This window comes from Lepidochelys kempii, chromosome 8, assembly GCF_965140265.1.
Source record: "Lepidochelys kempii isolate rLepKem1 chromosome 8, rLepKem1.hap2, whole genome shotgun sequence".
In the NCBI taxonomy this organism is placed as follows: Eukaryota; Metazoa; Chordata; order Testudines; family Cheloniidae; genus Lepidochelys; species Lepidochelys kempii.
Window position 1 is genome coordinate 60,783,792 of NC_133263.1, and position 22,031 is coordinate 60,805,822.

General features: G+C 39.8%; 1 long non-coding RNA gene across 4 annotated transcripts in view; it reads right to left on the reverse strand.

Moving 5' to 3' along the window:
* LOC140915982 (uncharacterized) overlaps positions 1-22,031 on the reverse strand; it is a 180,597-nt gene that overhangs the window by 19,273 nt on the left and 139,293 nt on the right. For 3 of the 4 annotated variants that reach the window (XR_012160339.1, XR_012160337.1, XR_012160338.1), the window contains one exon: positions 13,639-13,758. This is a non-coding gene — a long non-coding RNA (uncharacterized lncRNA). Of the gene's footprint in view, positions 1-7,739; positions 7,850-13,638; positions 13,759-22,031 lie in introns of those variants that run through there. The other variant, XR_012160340.1, reaches the window with a different exon arrangement.

Sequence of the window (22,031 nt, forward strand, 5' to 3'; positions counted from 1 at the left end):
GCATTGTAAGATTCCCAGCATAAACCTTCTGAAAGGCCCACCACTATAGGTCAGTCTTTGGCTTCTGCTGGGATTGCAAACAGTGACAAAGATGGTGTGAATGTCTGTCCATTGAGAACTGGTCTGACTGCATGAACTCATTTGATATAGGCCAATGAAAGTCCAGGGGGATGGCATTACCAGCCTTGCTAAAGGCTGGATTGTGGCTGGCCCCTGTAGAAGCATACCAGAAGTCTTCCTCCTTGTCGCACAGTTCAGAACAAGGGCCTTGCTTTCTGTTGAAGATAGGGACTGAACATTGTTAGCATCCCTTCAGATGCTAGCCACTGGAATTAGGGCAAAGGAAGGCAGGTAGGAGGCAAGAACGTGCCCTATCCCCCCACGTGCCTCCCCCCACCCCACAACCTACCTCTACACCAATCAATGGAGATGGCCAGCCACAGAGAGGCACATGTCTCCACACACCTTGAAGGAATGCAGCAGTTGGGGTACGCATCTTTGGCCTGGGTACTCCAGGACACAATGTATAATGTACTGGTTTGCTTACTGAGGCATCACAGTTCCACACTGCCCACAACAGGGCTGTGGTTCACAGTTGCAGTAGAACCCTAAGATTTGAACAAGTGACATCTAGGGAAAAGGTTCCATAAACAGCCTCTTGAGCCAGTATCTATCTGTTTGTTTTTAATTCTAATTCCTTATGTACTGGGAGTCTGTATTTTCATTCCTTGTCCAGATACAATATACAGTCTATCTATGTAACCCAACACATCCAGTGAATTCAGTGCTTTAATGTGGCAAAGTGAAAAGCCCTACATTATATTAAGGCTACATATATATTATTTTTTTCCAATGAAGTAAGTGAACCTACTGTGTTTAGCACTACACTGAACCAAAGAATATTATACACCGCTTTCACTTGATGTAGGACAACTTAAGGACAGAGATTTTCCAAGGGGTTTAGGCTACTCTGTCTTCCAGACATGAAACTTGATTATGAGCAGAGCAGCTGTCTGATGTGAAGCCAAAGATGTTCGAAGGATAAAACTCCAGTTCTATTGCAGCAACCTAAAGAACTTTAAGACAAAAGCTATTGGGAGGTTTGCTGCCAGAAAAGAAAAACACGAATACAATTTTTTCAATTTCCTTGATAAGTGATTGTTGAAATGCCAAGTCATTTTTCCAACTACCATTAGCCAACTACCATTCTGATCTCAATTAAGACTTCTTACATTGGGATTAGGAAAAGAGAGATTAATGCATCATTTCTGTGCATGAATACTTTGACAGGCTATCAGGAATTTGAAAAGTCATTTATATAGCTGAGGAACAACAGGGATTCTATATGAGATCCCCGAAGAACAGGAGTGTTTATTACCGACATAATAGAGATAATGCCAACAGAAATAACTGACTTGTAGCATTCCTGCAGGACTAGGTAAAGATTACATCTATTTTTTTTGCTTTTATCAGTCCACCATTTTCTCCTCTTAGCTAAGTGTTCAATTTTTAAAAAGCCACCTAAAAATGAACACACAATTGCAAGAAGCATGGACAGCACAAGGTAATGGGCATAAAGAAATATACTGAAAGGTGCCGTTTAAACTACTGGGATGGAACATGTTCTAACTATTTGCAACCTGTCAAGAAAAAGAAATAGGTGAAACTGTATGAGAACTTAATAAAGATGCTTTCTCAGTGTACAGCAGTGGGCGAAAAGGCAAGTGAGATGTTGTGTTAAGAAGAAAAAAGAAATAATATGGAAAATACCATAAGTCTGTAGCATAAATCAATGGCATGTCCTCACCTTTAATGCTGCTTTCTGTTAAAAAAAAAACAATTAGAAAAAATAATGATCTAGAGTAGGACAAGAATTATTATGAGATACACAGAGCCAGACTTTGGTTCCCACTCCATCCCTTATTGCCACTCTGGCAGCAGGGATATGCCATAAAATAATCACAACAGCAATGGAGAGAATTCTCCAGCTATAGGAGCAGTATAAGGGCAGTGTACACATACAATCCTACATTACTCCCCTTCTCAGCTACCAGTATAGGTGTATGATAGGTTGGGGTGTGCTGGGAACTGGCCACAATGCAAAGAGTGACAGCTGTTCTGGACTGGAGAGCTGCCCCAAGGCAGCCATGGGAAGGCTACCATAAATTGGAGCAGGGTAGGAGACTCAAAAAGCCAACTCTCCCTTCCCACTCCTCCCTGGCTACACTTTTGGTGCTGTGCCTCCTGAGAGGAGAGGTGCAGCACAGAACCTAGTGCATTAAGTGGGCGGCTTCATACATGGAGAGATTAAGAGGAAGACAAGTCAGAAGAGATGATTAAGACAATCAATGGTACAGAGAGGGCACTCAATATGCTGTATATTCTGAACCTGTGGAACTCACTGTTCTTTTTTATGTATTTTTCAGTATTGTACCCTTTCTGAAACAGGATACTTAATTAAATGGGTCATTCATCTCATCCTGCATAACAACATTTCCTATATTCCACCGGCTCTCTCTTTAATCCCAGTAGAAAGCAGTCATCAGGCAGCTCTTGTATTTACTAAAATAAAGGACTTGCTACTAGTATCAACCAGATACTCCAGACATTCCCCTTCATATTGTTAAATCAGATCCGCTCGCATTGCTAGATGATGCCTCTGAAAGGCAACAAAGGAAAACCTTGATTCTTCTGCTACTGAAAACTCAGCAAAGGAATCCTGGTGCTGATATAGTGTTTCCTATGTATTGGGCACATACAAAAATGGACACGTGCATTAGAGGCCAAATTGTGCCATTTAGGTACTGCTTTGCATAGGGCTCCCTGGGGTAGCTTAAGAGGAACTGTGCCTCAGGGAAGGACAAGGCCTCCCTAATCTCCCTTGGATGGTGTAGCATATTCTCCTGTTACACCAGGCCCATTTCTTTCAGGACAGCACAGAAGGGGTGGGACCATGGTGCTGCTCTTTTTCCACTCTTTTTGGGTGAGGACATGCAGAGAGAGAGCAGTTACTCCACTTGAGACCTGCAACTGGCACTTGTACAAGGTGCACAAAAGAAAGGAGAAGTCCCCTTTCCACCTCACTCACACATACAGACAGGCCTTATGTAGAAACCATAAGCACTAATACCTTGTGGCTTGCTTGGTTTCTTTGAGCTCTTTTCCAAGTATTTCTTCATGTCAGCACTGGCGATGGAGGAACTACAATAGTTTCAGAGGTCCTTTCCACGTAGGGAACCCATGTAGTATGGAGGCGTGCCTAAACTATATGCAAATTATCAGAACCCTTTGCCTTGGAGTGGAAAATTTACTTGTCAGTCTTAAGGACTCAGGGTTCCATACAAAATTTCTAGCGCTTGCTGCATCTGATCTGGTCATAAATATTGTGAGAATACTCCAGTGACATTGGGGTACGTCTCAATTTTCCAAATGGATCTGCACAAGCATACAAAACTGAAAACATAAATAGAATTATCCAAACACTTCTAAATCACATCGAGATTTGGTTCCAATCCAGATCAAGATTTGGGAAAGGGCTTGGGTCTGTTACTGCTTTACCAACAACATATCAGTCATTCCAGTCCAAACTTTGTATTTCTGCTTGTTGGGCATCAACAGCTCTGCGCATATTTGTTATCATAATTGTGCTGATCTCATATTGTTTCAGTACAGAAAAAGAGATTAATTGAGAGTGGAAGAAAGTATTTCTCTTGAAATGCCAAGCCAGTTTGGCATCTGTACTTGACTCCTGCATCTTTATTGTGGTGGCATACTTTTTCTGTGAGATTTAATTTCAGATGATTAATTTTCTCTTTCAAAGACTACTATACCATTGATAGGGATAGCATTTTACATCTCAGAAAATGGGTTGCACTGTTGGTGAAGAGGCTGATGGTTTCTGACCCCAAATGACAGACAAAGAATATTGAATTTGGGGATTGGCCCTGCTTTGAGCAGGGGGTTGGACTAGATGACCTCCTGAGGTCCCTTCCAACTCTGATATTCTATGATTCTATGAATATCTCAGACATGTGAGACTTGCTTTATACCAAAGTTACTTGACAGTTGTGTTGATAATACCATAATGGATATTAGAAAAGATGGTGCAGGACTGCCAAAGATACATGTTAATGCACCCACATAAATCCAAATGAAGGCTAAAATTCCTATGTAATCTTGTGAAGCCTGGAGATTGAATTACTCTCTCTGTTCTAGTAGTAATTTCCCCCTGGTGAGAACAGAGATGCATCCAAAGTATGAAATGCGATGGCTACCTATACCTTGCCGAGGAGTGAAATAAATAGTGTGGCTCTAATACCACTGCTTCATTGCTCATCAAAGTAAAAACAAATCACAAGAGAAAACGCGCCCAACAATAAAACAAAAAAACAAATGTCAAAGGTGAGTGTATTGATTCACCTCCTGTGACCCTTTTATATTAATGGGGTTAATATTTCAATTTTAAACCCTTAAGTATAGCCATCCGTTGTGGTTATAGCACAGTCATTCATACAAAAGCTACTACGTAAAATTAATACAACAGTCACTTTTGTTGCAGGCAAAGACAATTTTCTTACAAAGTACCTGTGCCTCATCTGAGGCAATTTATTCCAAGGTCATAGAGTTTTGAATTGCTGTGTCAATGTAGTGTAGATGCATTTATTGTTGTTTAAACTATACAAAGGGGGTAAATGGCTGGAGTTAGGAAAGGGAGCCAGTAAGCTATTAGGGAGCCTTGCGTTTGTGAAGTTGCAGCTTTTAAACAGTGATATGCAACAACATATTGGTGTTACCTCGACAGAGATAATTAGGGCCCCCAAACCTGTTTGCTAAGCTACCACCCTCTCCTACTTCAAATCCCTCCTATAAATGCAATTCATCCATGTTGTTTGCACAAAGAGAGTTTAAACAATAAAATAAAATAAATAACAGACCCATCAAGGTAAGTGCATGCTAGAAGGGATTATTCCAGCTCCACTCATCTCAAAAGGCACAGGCGTCAGATGAGTAACCACATAATCCCAACTTCTATTTCCTAACTAATGTCAGGTCTGTATTTAGGGCTGATCCAACTTCAGCTGAAGAAAATGGGGATCTTGTGAGGTGTTTAACTGGAGCTGGCTGGGCACTAGATTGTTAGCTCTTCAGGGAAGGACTGTGTCTTTCCTGCCCCCTGTAAAGCACCCAACATATTTCTGGGTGACAAATAAAATGATAATTAAAGTTGGGCAAAGTCTTCATGGTGAATGATTTATTCAGTGAATTTTGCCATTTATTCAGTGTATTTTCCAAGTTACTCCATTGCTGATAGGTGGGATCAGAGGTTGCCTAGGGAGAGTTAATACATCTCAGAGCAGCATTAACTTCTGTAGGGGAGATGGTGTAATTTATGCTAATTTATAAAATGGAAGGTGTTTCCTGATTCCCCTCCCCATCCCTTCTCAAATCTCAGCTTTGTTCACTCACTATTTCTGAAAGGGTCATATGATACACCGATGTATTTTCTCTTTGCCTAGTCTTCCAGGCCTTTGCCCACATGACTTCTGTCCATTTGCTTCCATTCAAATTGTGTAATGGAGGGGAGCACATGGAACTAATCTTACATTAACGTCCGATTCTCAAACTACATTCAAATATCTAATAGAATTAAAGTGCCACACCCAGGAATTCAAATTACTTTGGGGCTGATTCAGTTCCCATTGCAGCCAATGAAACTGTTTCCATTGGCTTCAGTAGGAGTTGGATTGGCGCCTTTGTCTTTATTCTCATTTATCATATTTACCTTCATTTTGATATGTCTTCTGTGTCCTGAAGCTGCAAAGGAGTAAATTTTTTTTCCTATGCATCAAATTCACATTTGTCACTAATACACCTGTTGAAAAATCTCACGGACACACCATGATTTTTCTTTTCACCAGTTTCACAAAAATGAGGAGAGAAAAAAAATAAAAGTTTGCTGTGTACCATCTTATTAAATGCATGGTAAACCTACAACATTTTCATTCACCAAAAACAGTTGGAGATGGAGTATGCCCAATTTTACAGAAAGCAACACCATTATTTTGGGAGGCAGTTATTTAGTGATTAGAGCAGGAGACTGGGAATTAGGACTCCTACATCTTGTGTCCGGCTCAGCCACTAGTTGGCTCTGTGGCCAGCTGCAACTCTCTTAGCTTTGAGTATCAGTTTTCCCTCTAATAAAATGTCATAATAATGCTCGCCTACCACACAAGAGTGTGAGGGTTGTGCAATATAATGTATTATTCTTTGTTAAGATAAATTCCCCATTTACCAGGCACTGTACAGACAGATAGGAAGACACAATCCCAGCCCAAAAGAGCTGATCATCTAATTAATTAATGTGTATAATGCGATTTGAGATCTTCAAATAAAGGTTTTCTATATAACCTAACACAAAGTACTATTTTATGAACAATTCTGCAAACTCTGAATTTGAATTAATGGAATTTGATTAAAAGAAAATCACCATCCCTTCCACTGTAAGCAGACAGGCTGGTACTGTGCATCATTTTAGAATAAACTTTATTTCAATCTCTGTACCTAGTAACAGTTTTACTAAAACTCTAAGAACTTTAGCTGTAGTTTCCAGTATTCCAGAACTTTTGAGCGTCTTGGCTCTGCCCCTGCCATTGTGTTGTACAGAACAGCAGGGTAAAAGCAATCCACATTGGAAGCTGGATGTTCTGTTAGAGTGGAAGGAAATCTGCCAAGTGAAGAAGGTCGCTTTACAAATCAAAACCAACCAACCAAGCCTTCCAAACTAATACTACAAGGAAGCTGAGAATTAATTTAATTAGAGATTTGCTAACATTCAAGGAGGGAGATACTTTGTAGTGCTCAGATCAATGCTTCTGAATCACCAAAGAAGAGACATTCGCAAGTACAGTCACTGTGCAGTTATTTAATTTAGATATTTGTTTTATGATCACCATTTTTCTTCATAGTTTTTTTCCAGTGGCCCAATATTTTCAGTACTATTCTGTGCCTAACAGCCAAGAGCAAGTTATAACTCACTAGATAGGGGTGGGGAATTGCATTTGACAGCTGGATATCATTGAACCCTTCAGTTTTATATATGCAAACAAGATTATATTAAGAAGAAGTTAACGCATCAGGCATTAATGTTTCAGGGGAGAAAGGCATCTTCATTTTTTTCCATGATCAAATGAATAATGTGAAATTTTTAAGGAATGACAAGTATATCATTAGGCTGCTACAATATCACAATAAACAGAATACAGCTAGTGAAAGAAAGTACACATTATCTATAATATAATAGTCACATGGTCTATTCTGCCATCAGAGAACAAACAGAGACATTATTCATATAAACAGGATTTTTGCTGGGAAAGTTTGAAGATTGAATATATCCCTTAATGAGGAGACTGGCCCTACAAAACTCACTGACATATGTAATCCTTACTCATGTGAGTAGTCTCATTGAAGTCAGTGGACAACACACGTGTATAAGGTTTAGTTATAGAACATTTGCATGTTAGGATAGTCTACATAAAATTGGGATTAATCAATCATAGAATCATTTGTGTCACTTCAAACAAGCTGGGGCAATTTGGAAGCACATGATGCTGAAGTGCTGTTGGCAAACATAGTCCAGGTGCTTTTGGCAAATTCATATTTTGTGTCTGATCATTCTTTAATTGTATCACAAATGAATAATTTTTAGTACCTAAGTAGAAGAATGCTGAAGACATATTTCCTGTAAGTGACACAGGAAACAGCAATGTGACATTCATTCCAGTGTTGGTTTTATCCTGTGCAGTCATTTTGGTTTTGCCCAGGGAAGGATTTCAGTGGAATAGATGGATACCTAAAATGTTGAGATGAAGGATAAATCAGTTCCTTGGCTGCTGTGAGCTATTGGGCTGAAATTCAAACTTTTTCTCATGTGTATACTGTACTATGAAACCAAGAAGCTGAAAGGCCATGGCACTGAGCCACCAGCAAATTTAAACCTTGCCATACCCAAGAGAAACAGGCATAGCAGCAAAGTAGAGGATAGCAGAAGCTTTTATTAAGCCCAGATTCTGACCCAAATGTGAACCCATGGAAGACTCAAAATGAGGTGTAAACCCTCCACCTTGCTCCCTGCATGGGCTACCTGGACTTCAAGTCTGTGTGAGCAAGACTAATGGATGCTGCCCACCTGCTTACTTCCCTCCCTGCAAAAGTGGAAGTGAGTGGGTGGGAGGAACTACGGAAATGGGTAGAGCCCTTGAACCAGTTTAGGTGAGCTGAAGTGGGGTGATGGGTGCAGTAATTTTCTGCTGCTCTAGGCCAGCAGCAATTTACTCATGCCTTGGAACAAGAGGGGAGCAGGGAGAAGATTGTGGATCCCTGGCATCAGTTCTCTTCATAGCATGTGGTTGGGGCAGCAAAGCAGCATGCCACCCCTTACTATGAGGCTAGGTTCTTAGGAAACACTCAGTCCCTTATTGTACTTTATTTTTTGCTCAGGCTTGAATATCAGAAACAGAAGAGAGGAGCTGGAATTCCTTTAAGCACTCTTTTTTATTACAGCTATTTTAGATGTAATTTACACATCTGTGACTTAATGGGGAAAAACTGTTTGTAAGAGCAAAAAAAAAATTAAATATTTCATTCAAGTGCATATTTTGTACAGTATATTTAACTTTTCCATTTTAATTGTATCATCCATCTAGTAGGGCAGGCATCTTATTTTACTTTGTTACACCCTCACAAACTGCAGTGTTTTCAGAAAGTACTTTATAACCTTATCCTGTACCAGTAGTTATTTGAAGGAGTTGATTTCTTAATTATTTAGGAAATGAGTGTCCTGAGAAGATGGATGCTTAATGAGGGTTATATTGGGGAGTGCTTTCATACTGGGACATTCAAAGAATTTTCCCAAGGTGCCTACAATAAGGGATGCATTTGGTTTAATTTACAAGCATACATCTCACCTGGAATAGTCTATCCTATACAGGGTCAGATTCTGTTGTCCACTGCACGGGTATATAAGAGAAGGGAATCATGTAAGGAACTTTCCTCTCACTAACACTCACATAAATATTTTCTAGAAAGAATGGCTCTTTAGCATGTTACAACATCACTTTCCTCACCTGCAATTAAGAGAAGAGAATGCCTTCCTTAGGATTGTGTGCTTTATCTGGGTGCATGCCTGCAGCTGAGCATTCTTATTAATTCCGGGTGTTTCACATGAGGAAGTACAAACTGGTAACTTAAAATTGGAAAACTGAGCTCCTAATTTATGCTCTAAGACAAAAATTTTGACAGGAGAAAACTGAGTTTTGTCTTTTTATTATCTGAAAAAGTAACCACTGTACAAATAACTCAGTGATTCTCTGGCTTAAACTTGTCTTCTAATGCATATCACATGGGGCTTAATCATACCCTCTGTAGGTAGAATCCCAATGGAAATGTGAGACCCTAGTCTGCACCCATATAGGACTCAAGAGGACAACAGAAGTGCAGAGGGTTAGCTACATTGCTCATATAAACCCAGTTAAACCTAATCTCTCTACAGGGTATGGAATCTGTTGCTCCATCCCCCGGTCCCCTCCAGCACAGGGGAATAAGGAGCTCCCTTACTCTGGTACATGAACTATTTGTGTCACAGGTAGTAGTATGGGGGAGAGGACACAACTGTTACTTGATCACTACTTGCATTGGATAAGCAAACATAGGGAATGGGCAGATTCTTGATCCATTCCCCCTCTTCCAAAGCACCAGCAACTGCAGCCAAGGTAGTATATAGCAGAATATAAACTGTAAAAGGTAAAGGGCGAGCACAGCTTACTTCTGCCCTGGAGCTAAGGGGAAGCGGGGACTGAATTGTGATACTCAGAGACACAGTGTCAGATCTTGTTCCCTTTACTTGTGGGAATAGTCCCACTGAGTAAGGTAAGCAGGATTTCAGCCAAGTTTTTGAAGTTTGCATTTAGCTAATAAAACATTCCCCTCCATAATCTCTAATTAATTTATTAATTTCCCACTGGAAACAAAACAGTACACTGCATGACAATGTACCAAGGATCCCACTTGTCTGAATACTGTGAATAAGAATCTGTTCAGACACGTACATTTCCACAGATCTAAAGAAATGCATTAAGAGCTGCAGCCTTGAGAATTCACATTAGAAAGAGTAACCACTGGACGTCATCATTTTAATAGGCCATCATGTGGCCTTTAACGCTTTTAAGATCTCTTGAATCCTTATACTAACCCCGAATCACAGTTTCTTCTGCAAGAATCTTTATTTGCAGTTAACACAAAAGATTAGCATGTGGAGTTTTAAAAAGTAGATACACAGCTGGCATAACAATAATATTTTAAAAATCAAATAACACTCAGGACTTATCTTCATTGTGCACATCTACCCTCTTCTTTCCTGTATGCATCTTTTTGTGAAGAAAAAAGTTATATTGGCTTTGAATAAAATTTAGCAGTCCAGACCTGGAGCTCTTCTTTCCATGTATAATGGTGAAGACTCAAGTTCCATAAGTCACACAGTGAAATAGATGACAGGGCCAAAGTATTGCTGAATGATATAAAGTTCTATGTCTGGATTTTCACTTTAATCAATAAAAAGAAAATAGCTAAATATTTAGTCTAAAATGTTGAGCCTAGTTTTAACTGAGCTTCTATTATTGCACATAAAATTTTGCAGACACAGGTAACTGGAGGCACAAAGATGCACCTGCAGTTATTTGTGCCCATGAACAATGTGAAATAGAGATGTAAGTAGTGGTGAGTGCACATCATAGACATCTAAAGGACCTACATTCAGAGTCTAAAGTTCTTCCTGCTTTTGGGAAATTCTGTCTTCTGAATGGCCAGTAACTTATCATGGCTATACACCGTGGGTTGTTCTGTTGCAATATCTTAGCTGCATGTAATGGGCTGACCTATTTTTGCTCATTGAAAAACATCACAAAATATGTGTACACAGCCCCACGAACAGCTGTTGGGTCAAATTAAACACAGAATTAATCAGTTCAAGTACCAAAAGAATAAGTATGCTTTCTTTCAGGGTGCTCTCACTTTCTCTTCTAACTCTAGTTGTGCAACTACTATTTAGAAAACAAACATACACATACTGTAATGTAATTTCAGTCTAATCTTAAAATGTAATCATCTTAAAAAAGAATGGTATTTAGGCTATGTACATCTGCTGCCTCGCTACCCCATGTGCCGCTGGGACTTAGCTTGGCATTCCCGGAAAAAGAAGAAAGAAGTGATTATGAAACTACTCTTTGCCTGCACCTCTCAGCAATGTCTCCAAGCAGCACTTCACATGAGGTTCAGTATTCTCCACCTACACTTACTTCTTGATAAACCAACTGAATCAAAACAATAATTACACTCTATTCCCAGTGTAAAAAGTAAAATGAAACAAATGAGAGAGGCTTTCTCTGGGGGAGAAGGGCAAGAAATGGATGTGGAAAGGGTGCAGGTGGGTGAACTAAGCACTGATGTGGTGTTGTCAAATGGACAACAGAAGTCTGGAGTAGGAAAAATGGCAACCTGAAATAATAAATGAGGTATTTTGTAATGTTTGATAGTGTAAGCAGTGTCAGGATGAGCTCCACCCTGACATCTGGTGGTGAGGTGTGGCAAGTTGTGGAAAAGAACTTCAGGGGCCAATCTCATTTGCATAGGCACACCCACCCCGCCTAGAATGAGGCCATAGCTGCCCAAATGGTCACTTTGGCTGCTGTGGGATCCCCAGTGTCTCTGTTATTGGGGCAGGAAGAATAAATTGTTATTACCCTGATTATGGGAACTGTGCTTGGAACTGTACTTGGCCTTTTGTTATGATGGAGGGACTCACCATCAACTAAGTAGCACTCGCTAGGCAGGGGTCATGAGTTCCAAAACTCTGTGAATGGAGAGAGGCTGGGGACAAGTATTAATACTTGGTGGCATGGGCCCCACGATGAGGGCCTTACATGCTAATTGCGCTTCCTCCTCTCTCCATTGTGGAATATCAGCTAATTTTGATGTCATTAGAAGTCTAGTTGCAGGCTGCTGAGCTCACTTTGGGCTGACAGTGCACCAGCACTGAGGCTTCCCTACTACAAGCTGAATTCACCTAAGAGCTGAAATCACTGAGCGTTGTGTTAAGTAGTGGGGGAGCCTGAAGACATATTGTGGAGCAGTTGGCGGGATGGCTGGAGTGCCTTGTGGACAGGCTGGTGGAGCAGTTCGTAGGATGGCAGGAGCTGCTGGTGGGACGCGGAGCAGTTTGTGGACCGGCTGGTGGAGCAGTTCATGGGACGGCGGGAGCTGCTGGTGGGACACGGAGTGGAGCTGAGCGAAAGAGTTCGTGGGGCGGCTGGCGGAGTGGAGCGCTGCTATGGAGCTATGGGGCGGTCAGCTTCAGATCATGTAAGGTGCCACTTACCCCTGTCCCATCTCCACCCAGGTTGGGAGGTAAAGCGCCGCAGATAAACTTTCGAACTCTGGGGCTGCCCTGACAAGGGACAGAGACTTTTGGGTCATTGGACTTTTGGGACTTTGGATGATTTGGCGTTGCTGAACCAAGAACCAAAGAGAAAGGGGCATGCCCCAATTTGCTTGGGGTGGGTTTTTTTTTGCTCATGGGTTGTGTTATGAATCCTGTTGGTGGTGTTTCCCCAACATAATGCCACATTGTTTCTCTCTGTTATTAAAAGGCTTTTTGCTATACTCAGACTATGTGCTTGCGAGAGGAGAAGTATTGCCTCTTGGAGGCGCCCAGTGGGGTGGTATATATTTGTCCCAGGTCACTGGGTGGGGGCTCGAGCCGGTTTGCATTGTGTTATTGGAATGGATCCCCTAGATATTGAACCCGGCCCTTGTTGCTGCCAACTCTGACGGGCAGAAGGGTTACAGTAATAATAACCAAAATCCAGATATTGGTAAACTCATGTTTGATAATCACTTATGTGAGTGGTCTGATTGACTTGAGACCACATGTTTAATGTCCACGAGTGTGAGTAAGGGGGTCAAAATCTGGCCAAAAGAAGCTTTATTTGATTTCAGGGGTTTTGGTTTTTTTGTTTTCGTTATGGAATGAGCACAGGCCTGGGAAAATAATATCTATTAAGTCATAACCATGGCTGTTGCACTGGTTCATTGAGCAGTTTTATGGCAAAATTTTCGAAATTGGCTGCCAAATATTAGGCCCATAAGTCAATTTTAGGGAACGAGATAAGAGTGATTTTCAGAGATGCTGTGCACCCACAGCCCCCCTAATTGTCCATTTTTAACTGAGTCCACTGTAAATATTAATTCCATAAAGCACTGTACAGTTGCTGCCATTCAAAGATTTTAAATACATACGCGCACACACACGAGTAGTTCCATTCAGTAATTAACAACAAAGCAAACTGTAGGAGATGCTGAATGCCCACAGTTTCCACTGATTTTCATTGGAGTTGTGATGGCTGCTTCACACTGCCCAGGATTTAGCCCATTACTAATAATGTACTCTTAGATAATTAATAACACTTGCAAAATGTTCTACACCTGATTAATCTTCACAACACTTCTACAGCACAGTTAAATATTATCCTAATTTCATATAAGAGGAAGTTTATACAAAGTGGATTAGGCAGACCATAATTTCCATACCTGGTTGCTTGAAGTTAGACATCAACAGCAAATCTATATTGAGGCACCCAAGAAGAGGAGACCTGATTTTCAGAGTTGCTGGCTTTAGTACTTCTGCCACTCAGGTGTTCATCACTTTTTCTAAAGCAGTGCGGAACACAATTTAATAATTAATCAATCATTTATTATGTTTTATTATTTTATTATATATTTGATTCAAATCCTGCAAACCTTAGTCTAGCTTTAATAGGATTTACCTGAGTAAGGACTGCACAGTCTGGCCTATAACATATTAAATAACTTGACTTTGTTTTAATATGAAAACACAGTCACTTGATAGCAGCAGTAAAAATACCGATAATCAGATATTAAGGCTATGAACACATGATTAAGAAAACACAGGAGGCATGGTGACAGCCGCAGCATAACATACTTAATTTGCTAAATTAGTTAGTCTGATTTACATTTTTTAAATATAATTAACTGCATAGAATTAAAACCATAAGAACTTAATGACAGAAGGTAAAAGCCAAGGAAAACTACAGCACTCAGAACACCTGCTGCAGCCAAAGCATTAAATGTATAGAAAATGGATCATTTTATTATAGAAATTATCTATAAAGAGTTGCCGCCGTTTCTGAAGTGCCTTTATGTTCTCTTTAGCTTTTCTAGTGAGACATATCAGTACATTTCCAATTCACATTGCCTTGAGCTGTGTGCGCCAGGGGAAGGGGAAAATACAGGGATTTATATTGGTGTAATCCCTAAAAAGGCATAGATTAGTTCATGATTAAGTATGAATCCATGTCAAACATTATTCATGCACATACATTCTGTCAAAATTTTGTGCTAGGGAATTCTGACTGAAGACAGATTTAATACTGTCTTTAAATCACCTTATTGTACTTTAAACATTACTTCAATAAATTATAGAAAGAAATATCAACTATGGTTCAGAGGAGCCCTGGTCAAGGACACATAACCTACAATCTGACTGCACAGAATGAGTTAATAATGGAGTTTCAATATTAACCAACATTCCTGAATTTTAATTTCTTTTAAATATTATTATTTATTTTTAGTTTACAGCCAGCAATATTGGGTTACATCCTTTGGCCCAATCTGCTCCTTTTGCACCACTGAAATGCTACAAATAAATGGAAACTGCCTCAACTTGTATGGATATGAAACTAGCATAGTTGGACCCTAAACCACCATCTTCCTGGCAGAGGATAAATTAGGGCAAGGGATAGGGGGTAAATGGGTCCAGAGCACCCTGCTCTGTGACAGTACCCAGCTAGTGGATATTCCTTTACAGGTGGACACCAGCAGGTTGGAGTTTACAGCAGCCCCAAACTGCTGTTAGTAAGATTAGGTAGGTTAAACTTAGTATCCCGGGTTAAATTCCAAATCAAGTAAGTACATTCTGTCAACCTAAATTCCCCCTGCAGTTTCAACTGGGTAAAACATCCTTCATATCCTATCATCCTGTAGTGTTTTGCTGTTTATGGTGCAGTGCTAAACAGTTACTCAAGATAGCTGCATTTCACTGGTGAGCTAAAAAACATGTATATTTATAAGGGAGAGATGCCTTTTATAGAAAAATGCAACATTTAAATTTTCATGAAATACATTGAGTGTGTTCAAAAATAGTATAGAAAACGGCTATCGCTGTTATACATATATCCTTAAAAAGAGTATATCAGTTAAAAATTAAATAATTCCTCATCTGCCAAATTTCAGCCCTGAATTTTTATGAGTATGTTAGGGTGTTGTATTATAGGAATGATGACAGACCCTTAGCTATAATGGTGCTAGCGGGTGGTGCTATAATCTGTTATTTGTATGACTGTTCCAAGTCACATGAGTAACTTAAAAAGCCTTCTTCATCTGCTTTAATACAATCGACATGTGGTAGAATTCAATTAATCTAATCTATGCCAGAGGTAATAAAATTAATGAACATACTCATGTACATTTAATATGCACCTGGCACTGATGGTTACCTTGAACAAGCAGCCACATAACACAGTCTACTCTCTCTGAGTCATGCAAGCTACTTTTTCTAGTACCATTAAACAAAATTAGCAGCCTAAATACGATAAACAGAATACTTGGTACAATTAGAATTTTTTTCTTGCAAAGAATGCAATATTTTACAGGTGGATCTTACTTATAGACCTTCAAGTTAATTTTACCATGTGCTTTCAGATGGTCTGCACAATTGAATCTCCCTTTTGATTATGCCCTAAATAGGGCTGGAAGATATAAAATTGAAATAAGTCTATCTCAAAAGTCTAAGTGGAGCAAGCAGATTATCAGGAACAAAATGAACCATTTTTTGGTGAGATGTGGATAGTGAATACCAGTGATTCATTTCAAATTTCAGTCAAAGTGATGACCTGTTTTTCATCTCCCATTCACTTTTCATGGGTTTAAAAGCAGTTCTCTGAAATTGTCAGTGACCATTTAAAATAAGCAATTTATAAGTAAATGTCTTGTCAGTTTATATTAGAATTAGTAGGATGATTAAAAAGCAGACTGTAATTGTTTGTCTCTTATATTTTGATGTAACTATTATTTAGAAGTCATTAATGGGAATATTTAATGAGTCTATGAAGCATCATATATTCAAATTAGGTTCTATTACCAAAGGCTAGACTTGCTTTACAATGGTTTTCCAGCACATTCTTGGAAGTTGGAGTAATGTAATAAATGCTTTTATAGGATAAAGAGTGGTATTGATTAAAGGAACTGTCATACAAACACATAGTTTATGTATATTGTTTACTGGCTTTTAATCCAGATTTATCAATCATTATTAACACCTACTCCTTATGACCCAAATAAGAAAACACACTCCCAGACACTTGAACAATCAACTGTCATTGCTAATATTAAAGTCACATAACTCACAATGTCTGCAAAGTGGACAAAAAGGTCAATGTATTTATTATGGGCTCCTTATTTTCCTGGAGAGGTCCCTTTCAAATTCAATTATCAGAACAGTCTCATTCTGATCCCTTTACAGTGCTATACAGAATTACCCAACAGATGAGTTCAATAAATCTGCACCCAATCTGTAGTTTAAATCTTTAAAGTGTAACCAGCTGGCACCTCCAGAATGAATTCATGTGAGCATCAAATTTTCAAATGTTTGGATATTTGGAACTTTTCTTCCACTTCCAATTTCCAGGTAGTTACCAGGTCAGGAAACTGAAGCAGTGGAAATTTCACAAAAAACCTGTTATTGAGTGTTTCCATCCTGCTTTTGAAGACTCAGTAGACATGGGCATGGCTCAGATGAACGTCCCAATGCTTGATTTCTTTTTTAAATCTAAATTATACTATCTATCTTTGGGAGGTTTGCCCATCATTATTGTTGTCCATTCTATGCTCTTACAAGAAAGGATTCATTTTATTTAGTTCTTTTGTTGCACGTCAATACTTGAAACCAAAGTGTGTACAGTGTACATTCACATCAAATCTCCAGACAATGCACTTACCACTTCCTTCTGTTATCCACCTCTTTTCACTGGGATGGGGGTTCGATCGGCCAGCTGGGGAATACAGACCTCTGGAATCCTTAAGGTCAGGAGGAGGGACCCCTCTCCCTCTGCATTCCTGTTATCCTCATGGAGCTGGGTGAGGAGAGATGGAGTGGGAGGGAGTGTGACTTGTTAACTGTAGCTGGTGCTGGATTACCTGTGCTAAGTCTCTTGGCATGCTGTGATTAGTCACTGAACACCTGATGAGGTCAGGAGGAATTTTTCTCACACTTCAAATTGGCATGAAAATCTTTTCCAATACATGTGGGAATTATTCAAGTGGCATTTTGGAATATTATATTTATTACAACTTTTTGGGGTAGGCATCCAGTATAGAATTGCTGTGGTAACAGGATCCAGCCTACAGTCACCAAACAGTAGTATAGGAGAGGGTAGTCTTTGTTAAGGACCTACTGTGGTATGCAGGAGCGGGTTTTTGTATAGATTGAATTCCACTTTGTCAGGATGCTGAGCTCTTGCACTAGTCAAGGATGGACTGGGATATCTAAGCCTATGGGATTGGATTAAAAGCAGGAGCTAAGGTTAGCCTCCCCATGTAAGATGGGGACTATACAGCCAATGATGCATACCACACTGGAGTAGGATGTTGGGGTAACTAATTAAAACTGATTCTTGAAAAACATTTTGACTTAGACTAAACTACATTTTCTGACGGAAAACTGTTGAGGCAATTTTTTTTTACCAGTTCTATGTTTAACCTTTTACAATTATTTGTGCTTAAGTGGTTAAAGAAACCTAAGTCCTGAACTTAAACCATGCCAAGTATGTGCTGTGTCTTATTCACCTGCCATGTTCACATCAGTTCCTTCTGATCCCACTTACTGCTATGGCAAAGCAATGTAATTTTTAATTAAAAGAAAGAAAATCAATGTAAGTGGACAGAATTTGACCCAGCGATGTTATTTCTTTTGCTACCTGTGGACCACAGCTTTCTCTGAGTGCTTGAGCTCTTTGTGTTTTAAATTTCCTATTTAAATCTCAGCTTCTGTCATGGGATCTCCTTTAAAGACAAACACACACACAAAATTTGGAATATCATTCCCCTTCTTGCTAAAGAAAATTACCAGGATAATTCTGTTTTCCTGCAGTTATGCTTCAAAAAGTTAGACAGCATGCATGATGCTCATTATCAAATGCTCAGAACTTAAAATATACATACAGTATATGGGTGAGACTTGTGATCTTTACAGCCCAAATTTATTAAGCATGAACTGCAGCCAATAACTAATTACAATCAGTCTTCACCACCCAGGATTAAGATATTTCTTTTTGATTAGATGATCCACCAGTGCTTAATAACAGGAGATTGCTGATCTGACAGCAGACAGTATTATTAGGATTTGAGAAAAAAGTCTCAATACAAAAGAAGGGAACATGATTGAAAAGGCTCCAGCAGTCTTCACCATCTTTCTTGTATGGGATCAGTATTAATTTTGTCAGGAGCTGGAGTGATTGTGAAACCATTAAAATTGATTAGGTCCACTACTTATACATACAACTTCTATTGAAGTGTAACAAGGTGCAGAGAAGTAGCAACATTTGGATGCGTCCGTAAGCACCAATTTAAAGTGAGTCCTCTGCACCTCCTGGGTATCTCCCTCATTTTGTCTTACTCAACCAAAATCTCTAATTTCTCCTTCCTTGCATCTCTACTCTTCTTCTCACTCCTTTCCTTAAGGCTGGTCTAGAACAGGCACTGCACACAATAGGTAATCTGTTCAAGTCTCAGGTGAGGAAAGAAGAGAAGGAATTCAACCCAGAGACAATACCGCAGTGTTTGCTTGCCTCTGGCTTTAACCCCACATCCAATCCCTGGTGACTGATCCATCCTTCCATTTATAACATCTGTTTGTGGCCCACAAGAAAGGCTGCCAAACTCTGCTGCTCCATCCCAACTCACCCATGTTCCTCCCAGCAGTGGCTGCTCCAGTGGCCTGAACAAGAGATTTGGGTGGTAGGGGGAAGCAGGAGCAAATATTTTTCTAAGAAATTTACTATGGAACACTTATGAATGATTGCCTGAAATTAGTAAAAGCAATATGGAAAGTATTTGTACATGTCCCCCTGTCTGAACAACTCAAGTTAAGAAAAGAAAATATCAAGTCAGTGAAACACTAGGGACAGTGAGAGTAACAAAATAAATCGATGTCAGCGTTCTTTCTGATAGGCAGAACCATGCAGATGTACTGTTGGATTATTTATCAGTCTACAGTCTGGGTCCTGAGCCTAGCCTTTTCATTTATGTGTGTCACGGTTCCTCCCCCACTCTGAACTCTAGGGTACAGATGTGGGGACCTGCATGAAAAACCTCCTAAGCTTATCTTTACCAGCTTAGGTCAAAACTTCCCCAAGGTACAAAATATTACATCCGTTATCCTTGGACTGGCCGCTACCACCACCAAACTAATACTGGTTACTGGGGAAGAGCTGTTTGGATGCGTCCTTCCCCCCAAAATACTTCCCAAAACCTTGCACCCCACTTCCTGGACAAGGTTTGGTAAAAAGCCTCACCAATTTGCCTAGGTGACTACAGACCCAGACCCTTGGATCTTAAGAACAATGAACAATCCTCCCAACACTTGCACCCCCCCTTTCCTGGGAAATGTTGGATAAAAAGCCTCACCAATTTGCATAGGTGACCACAGACCCAAACCCTTGGATCTGAGAACAATGAAAAAGCATTCAGTGTTTTACAAGAAGACTTTTAATAAAAAATAGAAGTAAATAGAAATAAAGAAATCCCCCCTGTAAAATCAGGATGGTAGATATCTTACAGGGTAATTAGATTCAAAAACATAGAGAACTCCTCTAGGCAAAACCTTAAGTTACAAAAAAGATACACAGACAGAAATAGTTATTCTATTCAGCACAATTCTTTTCTCAGCCATTTAAAGAAATCATAATCTAACACATACCTAGCTAGATTACTTACTAAAAGTTCTAAGACTCCATTCCTGTTCTGTCCCCGGCCAAGACGACTACAGACAGACCCAGACCCTTTGTTTCTCTCCCTCCTCCCAGCTTTTGAAAGTATCTTGTCTCCTCATTGGTCATTTTGGTCAGGTGCCAGCGAGGTTACCTTTAGCTTCTTAACCCTTTACAGGTGAGAGGAGCTTTCCCCTGGCCAGGAGGGATTTCAAAGGGGTTTACCCTTCCCTTTATATTTATGACAATGTGCAAAGCAGGGGCATGTAAAATTCACATCAAAGTAATGTAAAACCATGAAGAAGGTGAGCAAACTGAATAGGACAATACCAATATATGAGGAAAGTGAAACTGAGCAGACAAATAGATGTGGTAAGTCTGGCAACAGGTCAGCATTCAGACATGGTTTAACTTGACAACTAAAAACAACAAAAAATCTTTCAAGTCTTTTCTTAAAACAGATTAGTCAAAAGAATTCTACATTTTGAAATGCATGTTGCAATTTTGGGGCCTAATCCAAAACCCATTGACTCAATGACTTTGGACCAGGCCCTTGATATTTCAGCAGGCTATGAACATTCATTTGGAAATGTGATAGTATAGAATAATCTGCTTAAAAATAATCCAAATGATTGCCATTCCATTGTATGAGGTCTCATACTCCTTACTGCCATAGAAATCACGAGTGTTATGTATCCCATAACACCTTGCACTAGCTGAAATAAGCTTTGGCTAGAGCAGATAGGAAAATTGTCAGTATCAGAACATATGATTATTTCCTCAAATCAACAGGAAAGGAGTTAGTCACACAATCCTAGGAGGTGTTTTCCTGCCCCTTAGTACCTGAAATGCAAGGGCTCAGAACAAAGATAAGGATGTTTCATGACCTGGAATGCATGGGTTCATGTTATCAGAGACAAACAAGTAAAAGGTAATTAATTAACTTCAGTACCTTTCACTGGTAAACAAGTAGAGTATAAACAGATGGCTCTAGGGATGTAACTTTGGGGAGCACACCTGTGTATAGTGAATGTAACATCGCCGCACACTGCTCTTCAGAGACTGGGATTGTATAGAACCTTTTCCCCGTACCATATTAATAAACCTGATTGACATTGGTTATTTGGTCTCTTGAGTATATTTCATAATGAAATAATGAACCAAAGCATGGCCAAGCAATTGACTATACAATTTATCAGCACACTGATAGCAAATGACTGGATTAAGTGCCCCACGTGGTCCCTTCCATGTGTTCCTATGTGGACAAAAGATACCAGGTCAGGTCCTCAGCTGAAGTCAATAGATCGACTCCAATTTACACCAGCTGAGGACCTGGCCATAACAAGTTGTAACACGCTGCTGGTGATACCACATTGCCTCAGCTAGAGTGATTTTTGCTGGTGAATAGGCTGTGTGTCTGCAGCCAGCCACTCCAGTCTGTCTTCCTCACCTGCAAACTCCTCAAGGCTCTCCCAGCCCAAACCTCACCTAGCAGGTAACAACCAGTGAACTTGAGTCACTAAGCTGCTTAGTGATATATCGCTGCAATGCACAGCCCCTACCACTATGCATTCACAGAAGACTTTAAGTGCGCTGCTCTGTTAAAGATGCAATACCTCACAGTTCATCAATTTAACTGTGATAAATACACCATTCCCTTCAATCACAGCATTGAATTGGTGTATAGGAAAAGTAAAATAAGGCTATTAACAAAAGAGAATGGATTAAGTGATATCAAGTAAGAGAGAGAAAGCTAGAGGTGGTTACAAGCAGATAAAAGTGAAAACGCATCTAAAAATCTAAAACTTAATTTAACAAGATATGGTCCTTGTTCAAGTTAGTTTCTTTTACACGTTCTCCTTTCCAGCTTTTTACTGGCCGGCCTGGCCAGGACACATTACAGAGATCAAATCACTTGGT